Raw genomic sequence first — 17,277 nt, 5'->3', positions numbered from 1 at the left:
TTTTTTAAAGATCTTATTTATTTGAGAGAGAGAGTCATCAAAAGCTGGTGGACGGACAGAAGAAGACTCCCCAGTGAGCAGGGACCCCGACCTGGAACTCCATCTGCCACTCTGGGATCATGACCCAGGCAGAAGGCAGAGCAGGACCACCCACTGGGCCACTCAGGTGCCATAGCTTAATTAATTTTTAGTGGCTCATCTTTTCCTATAAAGAGAAAGCATTTGAAAAAATATGGAGTACATAATGAGGAGGTATATTAAAACACATTAAGTTTCAATATTTTAAGTTTGTCAAAATCATGATTTATTATAATTCTATTTTTCAGGCTTTAAGACAAATATAATGAATTTAAAATAAACTACACTTATTTTGTTTTCAAATGAGAATATTGTCTTGTTTGACGTTTTCTTATAACACAGTTACAATATTAAATATTTTTAAATATCACCTTGTTGAAACATCTTTTGCAGGAATCTACACAAGCAATTAATCATTAACAAGTGTTAAAGGGCAATAATAAGTCCAGACCACTACTAAACTTTAAAAATGTAATAAAATATCACGAATCAGTTTTAGAAGATCTAAAAGCAATAGTGATTTTATAAAATACTAAACATTGCATGCTGCTTGAAACCATTTAATATGAAATATATTAAAACTTAAACCTTCAAAATATTAAAGAGCCAAGACAATGGCTACTTTTTGTAAATTAGATACATTCATTGCACACATATTTTCTCTAATTAAAGATGCAAAATTTGAAGACATTTAATTTTGTGTATGTACATTCAAAAGGTGAACTTAGGATATCCCTAATCTTATCTTTAATATAAGCCTCTTTTCTTGTATTGAAGTAGAGTTGACATACAATGAAACGTTAGTTTTAGATGCACAACATAATGATTTGACAACTCTCTACACTATGCTATCCTCACCACAAGTGTGGTGTGTGTCATCATACAAACTAATATGATACCACTGACTATATTTCCTATGCTGTACCTTTAATCTCTGTGACTTATTTATTCCATAACTGGAAGTGTGTATCTCCCACACCCCTTCACCCATTTTGCCCATCTCCCCATCCTCGTCCCCTCTGGCAAACCATCAGTTTGTTCTCTGTATTAATGGGTCTGTATCTGTTTTTTGTTTGTTTGTTCATTTGTTTTGTTTTATAGATTCCACATATCATTGAAAGTATATGAAATGTGTCTTTCTCTAACTCACTCCACTTAGCATAATCCTTTCTAAATCCATCCATGTTGTTGCAAATGGCAAGATGTCATTTTTTATGGCTGCATAATACTCCATTGTATATATTTGAATATGTATTATATATATATATGATATGAATTCATTTATTACTTCTTACAGTTTTTTGGTGGAGTCTTTAGAGTTTTATTATGTATAGTATTATGTAAACCATAAATAGTGCCAGTTTTACTTTCTCCTTACCAATGTGTCTGCTTTTTACTTCTTTTACTTGTCTGATTGCTATGACTAAGACTTCCAGTACTTTTGAATACAACTGGCAAGAGTAAACATCTGTGCCTTGCTTCTGATTTTGAGAAACAGCTCTCCATTTTTTATCACTGATTATGATGTTAGCTGTGGGTTTGTCATATATGGTTTTTATTATGTTGAGGTATATTCTCTCTAAACTCGGTTTATTGAGATTTGTCTTCCTTTTTAAATAGCTGTATTGAGACATATTTAGCAGAAACTGCTCATGTTTTAAGTATGCCCATGGAGTATTTGAAATGTTTTGACATGTTAAGCCCATGAAGGCATCATCACAATTATGACAGTGAACATATGTGTCATCCCCAAAAGTTTCCTGTGCCCCTTGGTCATCTCTTCTCCCCCTTCCTACCTCCTATCCTCAGACAATCACTAGTTGGCTTTCAGCACATTTGTTGTTATTTTATACTAGCAAAATCATGTAGTATGTGCTCTTTTGGTGGGGTTTCATTCATTTAGCATAATATTTTGAAATTCAGCCATAATGTTGCATTTATGAGTACTTTGTTCCTTTTCATTTTGAAGTTGTACTCCATTGTATGAATATACCTTAATTAATTTACTTATTCACCTGTGGATAGAAATTTGAGTTGTTTCTAGTTTTGAGATCTTACAAATAAAAACTGCTACACTTTTATATATAGAATGCATTTTACATGAGTTCAGTGAAAGCAAATAACTTATTCCATGTCACTCAGCCAATAAATAGCTTGCTCTAAAAAAGGTCTTAATTTTAAAACAATTTAATTGGAGTCTTTTTAGCATCTCTATTTACTTAAATTTTGAACATATGGAATACAGTTGTAAAAATTGCTTTAATGTCTTTCTCTGATAATTCTAATATTTGTATCATTTTAGATTGGTTTTGATTGTTGGCATTTTCTTTATGGGTCATATTTTCCTGCTTTGTATGGCTGGTGTGATCTTTGATTAGATGCCAGATATGAATGTTACCTTGTTGGGTTCTCAATATTTTTATATCCCAATAGTTCTTCTTGAGTTCTACTTTGAGATGTAGTTAAGTTCTGTAAAGAATTTGATCTTTTGCAATCTTGCTTTTGTGATTTGTTAGGTGGTTCGGGGTGGAAGTTGGTCAGAAGCTAATTATTCCCCACTACTTTTTTTTTTTTAATAATAAATTTATTTTTATTGGTGTTCAATTTGCCAACATACAGAATAACACCCGGTGTTCATTCCGTCAAGTGCCCCCCTCAGTGTCTGTCACCCATTCACCCCCACCCCCCGTATTCCCCACTACTTGAGGAAAAACTTTCTTGAGTACTTTGCCCCATATCCCATGAATTATGAGTTTTTCCAGCCTTGCTGGTAAAAATAGGCATAATTCCCAGGCAGTTTCCTCTGGTCCTTCTTCATGGTTCTTTCTTCAGTTTTAGATAGATTCCTCACATGCATGTACATAAACACTGTGCTGAGTCCTGGAGGGGGCTCTGGAGATCTCTGGAGTGCCTTTCTATGCTCTTTTCTTTGCTCTGAGAACTATAACTGTCTTGTCTTCCTCAGACCTTCCGTTTCATTGCTATAACTCAGGGAGACCACTGGGCTCTGCTTAGCTTTGCCCTCTCTGTTCCTCTGCCTGGAAACATTCTCCAGGAAGTAAAGCTTGGGCCATTGTAGGTTTTTCCTCATTTATTTACTGTGTCTTAGGGATCAGTGGCCTTGTTGCGTAATATCTAATGCTTGTGTGCCTTCTTAAAGATGCACACATGTAAGGGCACCTGGGTGGCTCAGTGGTTGAGCGTCTGCCTTCAGCTGAGGTCATGATCCCGGGGTCCTGAGATCGAGTCCCACATCAGGCTCACCTCAGGGGGCTTGCTTCTCCCTCTGCCTATGTCTCTGCCTCTTTTCTGTGTCTCTCATGAATAAATGAATAAAAGCTTTTTAAAAATGTATACATGTATATTTTGTCAATATTTTTAAGTGTTTCAAGTGTGTGTGAGGAGGGGGTGATTCCTATTCCTGTTAGTCCATATGGACAGGAAATGGGAATTTTCCTTTAATCTTAATGTACAAATTTTGAAGACTTTTAATGCCTCCATTCTTGTCCATTTTGCCCTAGTTTTGTACACTCAACTCTGTTTCCTTCTCTGTGTTTTTACTTCTCAGTGGATGATCACTCTCAGAGAGAATTTATCCTTTTTTTGAGAATAGTATTTAAATATATTAACCTGGTTTTTAAATTCATTCAATATGTCAATGTTTTCCAGATTCTCCCCAGGCCACGGATGTTTCTTTATAGAACCACAGACTCTGTTCTGGAAATCTCCTCATCATTCATCTCACTGGTAGGTATCTTATTCACATAACCCCTAACGGCAATTATTGGCTTTTAAATTTCTAAAGTTAGGGAATGTGTCTGTTCATTCATAGAATTGTGTACTTTCCTCATCAGTAATGTAGTTGATCATGATGATAACTAATTCAGAGATTTTATTGGTTGACTTAGGTGATGGATTACTTCTTGGAAAATAACTGAGATAAATGTACTTTGAAGAAGAATTATCTTTATGGTCAGTTTTTAATTTTTTCTACATGCATGTGTGGGTGAGCACACACACACACATACACACAAATTTAAATTCTTCACACATGCCTTGCTGTACTTAACAACCAATATTTAGAGCAATTTGATATTGGAGTTGATTCAATCTACCACTCTCTTACCTCTAAGCCTTTACATAGCTGTTCTCCATGTCTAAAATGACATCTCATATTTTTAAAGTTAATTCCTCATTCTTATGTATTTGTTTAAATATCACTTTCTCAACAAAACAAACATTTAAAAAAAAATCTCTAGACCTTGTCTTGATCTTCTTAGCTTCTTTCTTCTTATACAACTTGTTATTTTTTACTTAAGAGATTTTCTTTCCCAACTAGACCATGAACTCTAAGGAGGGGAGAGAAATTGACTCTTTTTAGTAATAATGTATGTATATCCAGTGCCTAGAACAGCTCATAGTGGCTGCCCAAAGAAAACATATCATACTGATTTAAATTTCCTTTAAATTTGTTGAGCTAATTAACTACCAAGGAAATATTTCTCAGCGCTTGCTTTAAAGTAGCTAAAAAGATGTGAAGACATTAAAAGACATAATGAAAACCACATGAGATTTGACATCAAGGCAAATTAGGATTTAAATTTTGGTGCCAACACCTACTAGCTGAGTCGGTTACTTGCTTTCACTGAACCTCAGTTTGTTTTCATTGAGACAATAGCTTCTTCTTAGAGTTATGACAATTACATGTGACAACTGATCTAAAAGTCTCTAGCACCATGCTTAAAATATAGTTGATGCTCCATAAATGTTAGCTTCTCTCTTCATTATTTTGCCACTTTTCTCCCCCTTCTACTGCTTTCTTTCGGTTATCTTTCCCCCCTATGGAGAATCCTGTGGGCATCATCAATAGTATCTAAAGTGAGAGATGACACAACAGGAAGGCTTGCTTTCTCCACGTTATAGGCAGGAATTCTGAAAAACATACAATTAACAGAATCACAAAGAGTCAGAATTGGAGAACTGTGAACTGAAATGTGGGTTGGCCAGAGTCCTAAAGAAAACTGGTGAGGTGCTTTTGCAAGAAGTAGCTCAGGGTAGCTAAATTTATAGGTTTGTTGGTTCTCAGATTAATGCAGATTAATGGCTATCAACTGATATTTTTAAATACAGTCTTACTTTGAGTCTTTTTTTTTGTAAGAAATCTTTTTTTTTTAATTTTATTTATTTATTCATGAGTGAGAGAGAGAGAGAGAGAGAGAGAGAATGGCAGAGAGAGAAGCAGGCTCCATGCAGGGAGCCCAATGCGGGACTGGATCCTGGGACTCTGAGATCACTCTCTGAGCCAAAGGCAAACACTCAACCTCTGAGCCACCCAGGTGTCCCTTATGTTGAGTATTGTTAGATAGAACTGGCAAACAAAAATGTAGGTGTTGGGACTGATTCTATATTTTCCCTCATTTCTCACAATGCTCTTATTTATATAAAGAACTTCAGGCAAGCATTAATTTCAGATGAAATTCTCACTGTGTGTTTACTGTTTTGAGGAGCTCACCTGCTTAATCTTTAGCATTAACAGTGCCTAATTCTATGATGTAAAACTGGTATTGCAGGCAAGTGGGTAGCAGACCTACAAAAGTTGTGTCCATATGTTGTGCTTCGGGGGGTGGCAGGGGGTGGTTAGGAAAGGAATGAACTCTAGTGTCAGACAGCTCTGATGGAAATCAGGCCATTGATATATTATGACTGTGTGTTGTTTCTTTGAGTTGATCTCTGGGATCAGTGCCAGAAAAATAAATGAGAACCAGAGACCAAATTAAATATTGCCTGATCATTATGTCAAAGACAAAAGCAGGAAGATAAAAATCTCAAAGCAAAATAGATGCAGGACAAAGGGGAAATAATGGCAGTTGTAACCTTAGTTTGGAGCTAAGAAGTGGAACAAATGAGACTGAACTTGCTGACCATCTGTTCAGAAGTAGGGGGAGCCTCACAAAGTGCCCTGGACTTGGGGTCTGGTGATGGGCTTTCACATCCTTGCTTGGCTTCTTATCAGTGCGGTGACTTAGGAAGGGTAACCTGTTGTCTCTGAATTTAAGCCTCCTCACCTGTTAAATGGAGATAATGATATTCTTCCCCCCTTTAGTTCAATATCAACATACATAACTCTGACAGCTTTACTTGCTCAGCCAACTGCCTCCCATTCTTAGCACTCATCCTCCAGCCTCCATGTCTCTCTAGGCATCCTGCCCTTGCTAGAACCCTGCCCATGACAGGCATTGCTATTTTACTTCCACAGGAAAATTCAATGCAATAGCAAGAATGCAGGATTCTTACTAAACCAGTTTAGAGTTCTAATCCATCTTCTAGTCGTGTATGACCTTCCAAAAGTCTGGGCCTCTGTTTACTCAAACTTACAGGGTTGTAGTGAGGATTAAATCATTCACAAAGTACTTCATACAAATCTGATACATAGTATGGGATAGCTGAATATGTATTATTATGGTTTTTATTATCTAAGTATACATTTTAAACATTTAAAAATATATGCACATATATATTGAGCACATGTCAAAGATTTGTTTAACTCACCAGTGAGGGAAATGGCAGGATGGTAAAGAGGACTCTGATGGAAAGAAGTCTATACTTTGGTGAAAGAGAGAATGATGAAATGGGATTGTTAAGTAACATGCAAAACTGTTAATGACTTTGGAGCCAATAAAATACTCAACTCTTAGCTTATCTGTTTTTAGTGGGCATTTGCTGTATTTATCTCCATTGGGCATAGATACTTCATAATATCCTCTAAAAGTTTTAGTACTTCAGTTTACACAGAGTCTGAGCCTAATTTATGTTAAATATTAAGTCAAACTAAACAACAGTCCGAGAGGATCAGAAGACTCAGGGCCGACTTGTTAGAAAAGGCTCTACTGTGATCATGAATGATCTGGCAGTGTCTTCTAGCTTTATTTCCAAGTTTTGGGTAATTCTTTTTTTTTTTTTTTAATTTTTATTTATTTATGATAGTCACACAGAGAGAGAGAGAGAGAGAGAGGCAGAGACATAGGCAGAAGGAGAAGCAGGCTCCATGCACCGGGAGCCCGACGTGGGATTCGATCCCGGGTCTCCAGGATCGCGCCCTGGGCCAAAGGCAGGCGCCAAACCGCTGCGCCACCCAGGGATCCCATGGGTAATTCTTTTTGCTTTGAGTTTGGTCAATGAATCACTGGCCAGTCTGAGACCTTGCCCTTGTGAGACCTGGAATTGGGCGGTTGAGCTTAATTTTTTTCACTCTTTGAGCCTTTGGAATCAAATTAAATCAGCATAAGAATATCTTTATGTTTGAAACTCATAAGGATGTTGGGAAAGGAGGTGGGGGTGGGAGGGGAAGAAATAGGAGCTTGGAAATGAAACGGGTTTAATTTTCATTTTCACATGGGGTATGACCTCTTTTTCTTGGGTATTTAGAAATGGGGCAGGCTTCTCATTTGCAGCAGCCATCTGCATGGAAGCACAAACAATTATGTTTATGTCTGACCAACATAGTCCTTAACCTCTGCATTAATCCTTTCCTCACTGTCCTCTTCACACCAATTTCCTGTTTGTTTTACCAATCCTTTCATTTCCCTTATTCTTTATCTTTCGCCAACCTTCCCCCACTCTTTTCCTACCTTTCCTGGATCTTTATATTTACTTCAAGTAGTTACCCCCCTGCCCCCTTTTTTTATGGCCCTTTTCTCTTGTCCTGATTGAAAGCAGAAAAGATGTTTTCTTTTCTCTCTCTCTCTGATTCATTTCTTTAGTTTGCTTTTATGATAACCGCCCCCCCCCCCCAGCTGTTTCTTTATCACTACCCAGGCATTTTGCTCCCCAGCTTCTCTTGGCCATTTTACCCATTCTTAGACCTTAGTTTTGAGGGAGGACAAAAGAAGCAAAACTCTTATGATGAATCAACATACATTTTGGAGAAGAATCTTTAAGTATCCTTTATTCTTGGGTGTCTTCTTGGTCACATTTAATAAATTAAATAAATAAAAATTACTCTAAAAACTGTGAGGACTAAAAAACCAAACCAAAACAAAAAAACTATAAAGACAATGATGCTACCATAAGTTTTAAAAGAACTAGTTTTTTTCATAAGACTGTCTCATTAATATAAACATTTTCATTTCTATATTTTCCTTCTGCCTTTGTCTTCTGATGATTGCAAAAAGTATTCATCATATAGTATATATATTTTAAAAACCTCTTTGTCTAAACCATGGTATAGATGTGTGAATATATCTTGCAGGTGTAGTAAGGAGTAGTCAAAGGTTGACAATCTAAAGCATTATGACCTTTTGTGTGGGAGACAGAGACCAGCCTTCAGGAAACCGTCTATCCTCATGCAGGATGTCACAGTAATGAAATTACCTTGTTCTGAACATGTAGTGAAACTGATACAGTTCCGCCTCCACAAGTAGACAACCAGCAGTGGACTTGTTTTCTAAGTCATTTGGAGCAGAAGGACAAGCTAGTTAATAAAGGACATTCTAATACACAAAGAACATCCATTGGGTGAATGAAAAGTGGCATGTATAGTATAGCAGTGAGACTGTGAGGTCTGAATTCAAGTCCTGCCACTTGCTGGTTGGGTACATCTTGAGTAAGCCAGTGAGGTTCTCCAGATTTTAGTTTCTTCTTTTGTCAGTGGAGACATTAATAGAAATATTAATCCCTGTTTTTGAGGATATTATATGAATATAATATCAACAAAGATATATGTTACATTCATCTTGTGAACAAGGTACAGGTTATCACAAATGCTGAGGAACTGTTACGAATCTCATCTGACCACTTATTTTTCTGTTCATCAAGAACCTTTACATAGAGGAAATGAAATTTCAAGCTTTGCTACAGATTTGTATTATAACTTTTTTTTTTCACAATCCCTTCTTACACAACTTACACAAGTAGATATCTACTGGGCAGTTATAAGTAATTAAAACAGTAACTAATTAAAAACTGTTACTGACATAGGAATAGATTGATATATCAATAAGATAGCATGAGGTTGAGAAATAATCCTACATTCATGAAAAAGTTTAGTATAGGATAAAGATAACATTTCAGATCGGTGGGCATTTGTATGAAAATATACCCTTGCACGATGTGTGAAATTTCCACATTTTCTGCCAACTTTATTTAAAGAAGGCCCCTGATTTTTGTTTTAAAATTTTACTAAATTATGAAGTATGCTGAGCTGAATCTTCTTCCCAAATTCTCAATGAAATCACATAAAAGATACTTTAAAATCAGTACATCCATAACAAGTATAGGGAAAAAAGAGTACTATAGGGAATAGAAACTTAATTTTTGCAGGATAGAAAGAAAATGAGATTAGATTAATGGACACAACCAAGAATATCTAGATGTCTTAGGAAAAGCAACAGCAAAAACAAATCCAGAAATGGAGGGGAAAATCAGAACCATTGACTCAGGAAACAAATAACTTTAGAACATTCTAATCTGGGATACCTAGGTGGCTCAGTCTGTTAAGTGTCTGCCTTTGGCTCAGATCATGATCCCAGGGTTTTGGGATGGGCTGCATCAGGCTTTCTGTTCAATGGGGAGTCTGCTTCTCCCTCTCCTTCTGCCCCTCCCCTGCTCCCTGCTTATGCTCTCTCTCTCCCTCAAATAAATAAATAAAATCTTTAAATAAAAAACATTCAAATCTATTATTATTAGAGGCATTTAGGAGAATGTTTCAGCCTTAAAATAAAAACAGGTTGCACTGAAGAAGAAAAAATAAAAAATAGTTCTTATAAAAATTACGATTGCTAAATGGTTTTAGGCTTGAAGACCAAAATATGGACCTAAAAAGATGAAGATTGTAAAAGCTCCAAAGATGTAAAGAAACGGGACAAAAAGAAGAAAATAAAATCATGAAAGAAAAATGAGAAGGCAAGAGGTCAGATGCAGAAGCTCATTAGCTATTTATAGTATTTAAAACAGTTCGATGCTCCTGGGAATAGACTGATAGATTAGTGTGACAGCATAGAGTTCAGCAATTGACCTGCATTTATATGGAAATTTAAATATGATAAAGGTGGCATTTTAAATGAGTGGGCGTTGGGGGATAAGGGTTCACTGGCCTCTGAGAGCATTGTCAAGTCTCCTGCTTCATTCCCAAATTATGTGATTAAATGCAGAAATGATGTTGATCTCCCAGAAGGTCTCATGACCAATATTTCAAATTTGTAAAATTTTAATGCTTATTTCCTTCTATCCTAAAAGTATATTTCATCTCCTAAGGAAAGAGGGAAATGAAATAGAAAGCAAAGGCAGGTCTGCTCTAGCAGGTGTGAACAGGGGAAAAAAAAAAAAACAAACAGTTTGGGGAGTGTTTCCAGTCCTGCCCACTGTTCTGCTCTGGTGAAGAAAGGCTGTCGCTCTTCTACAGAACTGCAAAAGAACAGGCACTCAGACACAACTCTCCTTCCTTTCTAGCTTTTATCTTTCTTTGAAGAGAGGATGAGTCTGGCTCCATGAATATTCCCCTGATCAACTTACATAATACTTAGAAACTCAGAGATGCAAAGTGCAAAATCAAAGAAAAGGGCAGAAGGCTGCCTCTACCATTTTGTGAGTTGAGAGCAGAAAGGAAACAGTGACTTTTTTTATTTTTTGGTCTTACTACTTCCTGCACTTTGGAAGGAGAGGTGAGAGTGTGACGCGGGGCTAGCATGACTAGATCCACTAGCTTCTCGAACTAGAGGGTGCCTTCCCATCATAGCAATTTTTAAAAATTGTGTTTAATTTGAAAATGATCTAAATATATGACTATAAGGACATTCTGAGCCATCAAACAACTTCCTGAGTCCTGCCACACAGTTTCTGTGTTCGAGTTGGCTTTTGCTCTTATAGCTTTATTGGCCTCAAGTAGAAAGAAGAGCAGGGGGGGAAAAAAAAAACGTATTAGTGAAGGCGGATGGCATCAAGATGCAGGCTGTGAACAAAAGTCTCATAGTAGCTTAAATAAAGAACTATGTTGGGAACATAAAGTTCTCTCAGAGTGCATAATAGCACAGGCTGCCAAACCTGAAAGATCGTGCCCTGGCACTCAGTACCCTAGTCACAGAGTAAAGGGTGATTTTATTTCAGCGAAGTAACATCATCTGTCACATTAGATTAATAGAGTTAATTTGAATTATATTGGTTCTGTAAGGCTACAGTTGTGTGAGCATAAGAAATTTATATCCAGGCTTATGTTTGCACATATTTAAATAGCATTCCAATAAAAATAATTTAATTAGAAGTAAAAGTTAGAGTCATGAGTACCAGTGTTTTATTAGCCAGGAAACACAGCAAATGTGATCCATGTTAGCTGACCTTCGGGATTGCTCTAGGCCACAAAGGTGGTTGCACATGGTTGAGCTGGCATAGGATCAAGGGCCCATGTGACTTGGCCTCCACATTTCTTCCTGAGACAAGCCCCTCTAGGGTGTCCTCTTCAATTTCTAGCCAGTTCTTTTCCATGTTTTAATTTTCTATTCATGAATAAGTCTCTCTTTACTTGGTGTTTACTTACTGCATGCTTTCTAGCAGATGAGAGAATGAGATGTTTTGGAAGAGCAGGGCCTGAGGTTATCTCTGAGAAAAGGTCTTTAGAGCAGCCAGCTTGCAGTTAGCTCTCAACAAGGTAGCCCTAATAGAGCATGAACACCATCCCAGACAATCTAAGAAGGCTTTGAAATAATCCCAACCATCCTGTGGCAAGACTAAGTGCTCTAGTAGAAAATTATGGCCACTCTCACCCAACTGACAGTTGACAAAATAATGCCCTTTGAGCAAAGAGCTCAGGGCTCCTACAGCTCTTATGGGGTGTCAATCAGATGGAAAAATTCTGTGTATTTTGAATTAAACTGGAAAAACTATATGAATTTATGCTGAGAAAAGAACCATTTTAAGCAGGTCAAGAGCTTCTGATTGCTGGTTAGTGCATCTCCCCCCATAGTCATATTATAATTGCTGTGTTCTGAATGTGTCACCCCCCTCATTCCTATATTGAAATCCTAAATCCTAATGGTGATAGTCTTAGGAGAGGGGGCCTTTGGGAGGTACTTAGGTTATGAGGGTGGAGCTCTCACGAATAGGATTAGTGCTCTTATGAAAGAGACCCTGTAGTGATCCCTTGCCCCTTCTACCATGTGATACATGAGAAGGCACCAGCTGTGAACCACAGAGTCCTTATCAGAATGTGACCATACTGGTGCCTTGATCTTGGATCTTCCAGTATCCAGATTGGTGAGAAATAATTATAAGGCACTTATTTATAAGGCACCCAGCCTGTGGTTATCTTTTTATAGCAGCCTGAACAGATTAAGACAATGATAGAAAGACTACTTTGTGAACATATAATTAGAATCAGGGGAGTTAGCTAGATTTTCTGTGTAGTTTGATCAGAACATGATGGCCTGGCACAGCCACCTCCATCCCAGGGATGCAGACCTGGAACAGAGACTTCATGGACCCTCCCCTCCTAGACAGTGGTTGAGTGAGCCCAATTAGCATATGCTTCTCCGTTACTTTTTGATACTTTTTCTTTCTGAACAGTCCCCTTCTGATTGATGTATTATTTTTTTTAATGTAACAACACCCAACACCAGGGCTTGCTGGCCTGTCTTCATTTTTTAGAAATATTTATTTATTTATTTATTTTGAGAGAGAGAGCAAGAGAGAGTGAGAGAGCATATGCGAGTGGGGAAAGGGACAGAAAGAGAGGAAGAGGTTGAGAATCTCAAGTAGACTCTCCCCTGAGCATGGATCCCCACCTGGGGCTTGATCTCACAACACTGAGATCATGACCCGAGCTAAATCAAGAGTTGGATGCTTAACTGACTGAGCCACCAGTTAGCCACCTGGCCTATCTTCATTTTTAAGGCAATGTTCTGTAAGTCAGCTTTGAACCACAATGTGTTGATTTTATTTTTCCCGCAGAAGCTTATCTTGTTAACATTATTTCCAAGTTCTTGGCATCTCACTGTTGCTTAGGTATACCATTTGTTTCTTTCTTTTACTTTGTGCTTATTAAAAAGAAGGAACACTAACCCTTGATACATGCACGTGATGGCATCTTCAGAATTTCCATACAGGAAGGGTGTGGGATCTGTGATCACTTGGGAGTGATGGGTAGAGGACTCCCCTGAAGCTGCTTTTGGAGGACAAGCACATTACTTTTGCATGCAAAGTGTCTTTATTTGGTGGTAGCTCAAAGCTGTGTTTACATTGTAATCATGTCTTTCCTTGGGTTGGATGTTTATTTGGAATGATTTGGGTGATGGGGCTGATGAGGATTGTGGGTATTTTTGCTTCCCTAAGCCACTCCTTGGTTGCTACTTAAAGCATAGTTTAGCTCCTCAGTGTGGCTCAGAGACTGGCTCTGCAGTATTTTTGGAGATGGAGTTAATTAATTGGCTCTCTCCCAGAAACCTCAAATTACTTGTTTCACTTATATATTTACAGACATCTATTTGCACCTGTGTGTATTTTGTGCCCTAGTTTTGCAAATCTGCAAATCGCTAACTTTGCCAGCAAAAGGATCACTTTCTTCTGCATATATCCTCTTTACCAGATACTAAACAAGCTATTCTCTCAACATTGGCACAATTCCATTTCAATCCCAGGAAATACAGACAATGCCTATGCAGCCATCCAGGTATCTCTCAATTAACTCACAGTAACTGCAACTAGTCCTTTGCTGCTCAGGTTCCATCTTGAATTCTGATGACAAGGTCAGATTAGAAGGGGAATGTCATGGGCAGAAATGTAAATGACCAAAGATTGTAAGCATATTGGGGGCGGGGGGCGGTGGGAGGCAGGAGGGTTGGATCCATGTATGCTCCCTTTAATTATACTCGGAACCACATATTATTGGTTGTTTGGGGAATCCATGGCTTTTCTTTAATCCACTAACGTGGTATATGAGTTCCTATTGCCGCTGTTATGAATTACTATGAATTGAGTGGCTTGAAATAACACAAATTTATTATCTAACAATTCTGAACAACAGAAATCCAAAATGGTTCTCACTGGATTAAAAGTTTTGGCTGGGCTGCATTCCTTCTAGGGGAAGGTTCTAGGGGAAAATCCATTTCCTTGACTTTTCTACCTTCTAGAAGCTGCACACATTTCTTGGCTCACAGCCCTCTTCTTCCAACTTGAAAGTCAGCATTGTGTGGCTGAATCCTTATAATGCTGTTATCTCTGTTGTTCTCTTCTGTTTCCCTCCTTCCCTTTCAATATTTTTTTAAAGATTTTATTTATTCATTCATGATAGAGAGAGAGAGAGAGGCAGAGACACAGGCAGAGGGAGAAGCAGGCTCCATGCCGGGAGCCTGACACAGGACTCGATCCCGGGACTCCAGGATCACGCCCTGGACCAAAGGCAGGCACGAAACCACTGAGCCACCCAGGGATCCCCTCCCTCCTTCCCTTTTAAAGACCCTTGTGACTGCACTGGGTCCACTTGGATAATCTAGGATCGTATCCCTATTTTTAAGTCTGCTGATTAGCAATCTTAATTCAATCTGCAGCATTAATTCCATCTACAGTCTTAATTGCCCTTTTGCCATGTAATTAATGTATTTGCATGTTCCAGAAATTAGGACATGGACATCATTCTTGAGGGGATGTTGTTCTGCCTATCACACATGGAAAGTCAAAACAGTCTCTAAAAATTTCAGTACGAGGACTCTTGCTTTCACACCCTACCCTAAAGTGGATCAATGTCTCTGTACATATGAAGACCCCATAAGTGTGTGATGGGTGTGCATGAATACTCTCACTAGGTTCCATCCTACCAGTGAAAGCACCACAGTATGGTGCCTTGCTACCAAAGGCAGTCATTTTCAGCTTCTGATTCCAGAGTCACTAGAATATCCCCTTGCCCTTCTTTGTTTTTCTTCCTTTCAGATCTGCCACAAACTTATGGAATTTCTAGCAGTTACCTGGTTACCTGGTAGGATGCAGGGCACATGAACTAGATACATTGTGAGTTGAGGGAAAACAAAGAAAGAATTTGGGTCTTGGGACACTGGGGCACAAAGGTGTACAGGGTAGGAGGGTCCACTTCATTAGAGGACCATGTGCATGGGTTGCAGGAAATCCCGTTCATTCATTCATAAGTTTAACAAATAGTGCTCCAATGCAGCATGGTGGAATTTCAAAAGTGAAAAAAATATCCAGCAATTTCCCTCCCAGATGTTAATGTAGGGGCATTCAGTGGGATACCATGAAGCTGAAGGCATTCATTTTTCCATGTTCCTGAGTTGAAGTTCTTGTTCCCTCCCTAGCATGTGGCCTCTCCACAGTTACATAGAACTTTGATTCTTGGTTACAGGATTGCCATGGAACATCACAGACTGCCTTTGGGTAGTTTAAGTGGATACAGTATAAGATCACCTTAGCTTACATCAGTGTTGTGTAAAACATGCAGAATATTATTGTTGTCATCATAATTGCTTTTATGAACACTTGCTTTTACTGATGTATAGATATTCTTTGTTGTAAGATGCTGTGCTGTGTGTTGTAGGATATTTGGCAGCGTCCTTGGTTTATACCCGCTAGATGACAATACATCCTCTCAGGTGGGACAACCAAAAATTTCTCTAGAAATGCCAAATGTCCCCTGGAAGGCAAAATCATTCCCAGCTGAGAACCACTGATGAATAGCATACAAACAGAAATATGCATAAATCGCCAGTGACCAGCTTGACTAATTTTTATGAAGTGAATACACTCATGTAACCTCCACCCAGATCAAGAGATAGAACATTACTAGCACCCAAGACCTTCTCGTTTTAGCCCCTTTTGATTGTTTCGCAGCCAAAAGATAATCACTCCTCAAACTTGTATTGCTATGGATTAATTTTGCCTGTTTTTAGACTTTATGTAAATGTAGTCATATAGTATATACTCTTTAGATCTGTGAGTTTCATCCCTTGTGCTGTGTGTTATAATGGTTTTATTTTCATTACTTGGTACAGTTCCATTGTGGTCATACCACATTATATTTATCCCTTCTTCTTTTGAGAAACATTTGAATTATTTCCAGTATTTGGCCCTTATGAATAATGCTGCTGTGAACATTTGTATATGTACATTTTGGTGCATTTCTGTGGTGTATATGCCTCAAAGTGATGCTTGGGTTGAGTATGTATTTCTGTCTTTAATAGATATTGTCAAATTTCCCTAAGTGGTGCTACCAATTTTTATTCCTAGCAGCAGTGTTTGAGAATTCACTTGATCCATCATTGCCAATTACTTGGTATTTTCCCCAGCCCCCCCCCCCTTTTTTTTTAAATTTAGCCATTCTAGTGGATATGTAGTCTTATTGCATTGTAGTGATTGTTTGCACTTCCCAAATGACTAATAAGTTTAAGGACACTTCCATATGATTGTTGACCATTTTCATATCTTTTTTCGTGAAAGAGTATTTTCAAGGTTTTGTCTTTTTTTTTTTTTTTTTTTTTTGCAATTGGGTAGAAAATGATCCCATCAGCTCCTGTAATTCTGCTTCTCTTTAGAAGTTTTACCTTTCAGCTTAAACTAAGAAAGAAGTAACCTGGTCTTGCTCATCCCTCTCTTGTGAGCTTCATTATATGTAAGTGCAGTCACCAGTCAGAGCTTCCTGGTGAAACTGATCAAATGAAAGCCACAAACTGGTCAAACTAAGGATGGGCCTGGAAGCCTGATCATCCTGCCAGAGTAGGTCTTGGCTGAGGTAATATCGAAATCCTTCCTTCCTTCCTTCTCTTCTTCCTTCTCTTTTATCTTTTTAAAAGATTTTATTTATTTATGAAAGACACAGAAAGAGAGGGACAGAGACATAGGCAGAGGGAGAAGCAGGCTCCATGTAGGGAGCCTGATGCAGGACTTGATCCCAGAACTCCAGGATCATGCCCCAAGCTGAAGGCAGACCTCCAACTGCTGAGCCACCCATGCGTTCCCTTTCTTCTCTTTTAAACCACAGATTTAATAGGCAGCTAGCCATAGATGGAATTTTGTAGTTTGATATCATCATTTAATATATGTTGCATTTTGCCATAAATGTTTTCCAGGATGTTTATTAATGGTGTTATTTTACGAACTATTTACTGCTTTGCTTAGTAAAGTAAGAGTTTAATTTTAGGGAGTCTCACAGACAAATGGACAAAGACACAGACCTTCTCCTCTTTTCCTTCATGCCAATTATATGAGCTG

At 38.1% G+C, this 17,277-nt stretch overlaps 1 protein-coding gene across 15 annotated transcripts in view; it reads left to right on the top strand.

The window, feature by feature from the left end:
* FAM76B (family with sequence similarity 76 member B) overlaps nt 1–17,277 on the top strand; it is a 177,132-nt gene that overhangs the window by 119,156 nt on the left and 40,699 nt on the right. For all 15 annotated transcript variants that reach the window (XM_077867545.1, XM_077867540.1, XM_077867546.1 and 12 more), the window contains one exon: nt 3,748–3,825. The gene's annotated coding sequence lies outside the window, so the exon portion shown is untranslated. The remainder of the gene's footprint in view (nt 1–3,747; nt 3,826–17,277) is intronic.

The sequence above is a fragment of the Canis aureus genome, chromosome 23 (genome assembly GCF_053574225.1).
Source record: "Canis aureus isolate CA01 chromosome 23, VMU_Caureus_v.1.0, whole genome shotgun sequence".
Lineage (NCBI taxonomy): Eukaryota > Metazoa > Chordata > Mammalia > Carnivora > Canidae > Canis > Canis aureus.
Note: the sequence above shows the minus strand (reverse complement) of the source record. Positions and strands in the feature narration are given on the sequence as shown.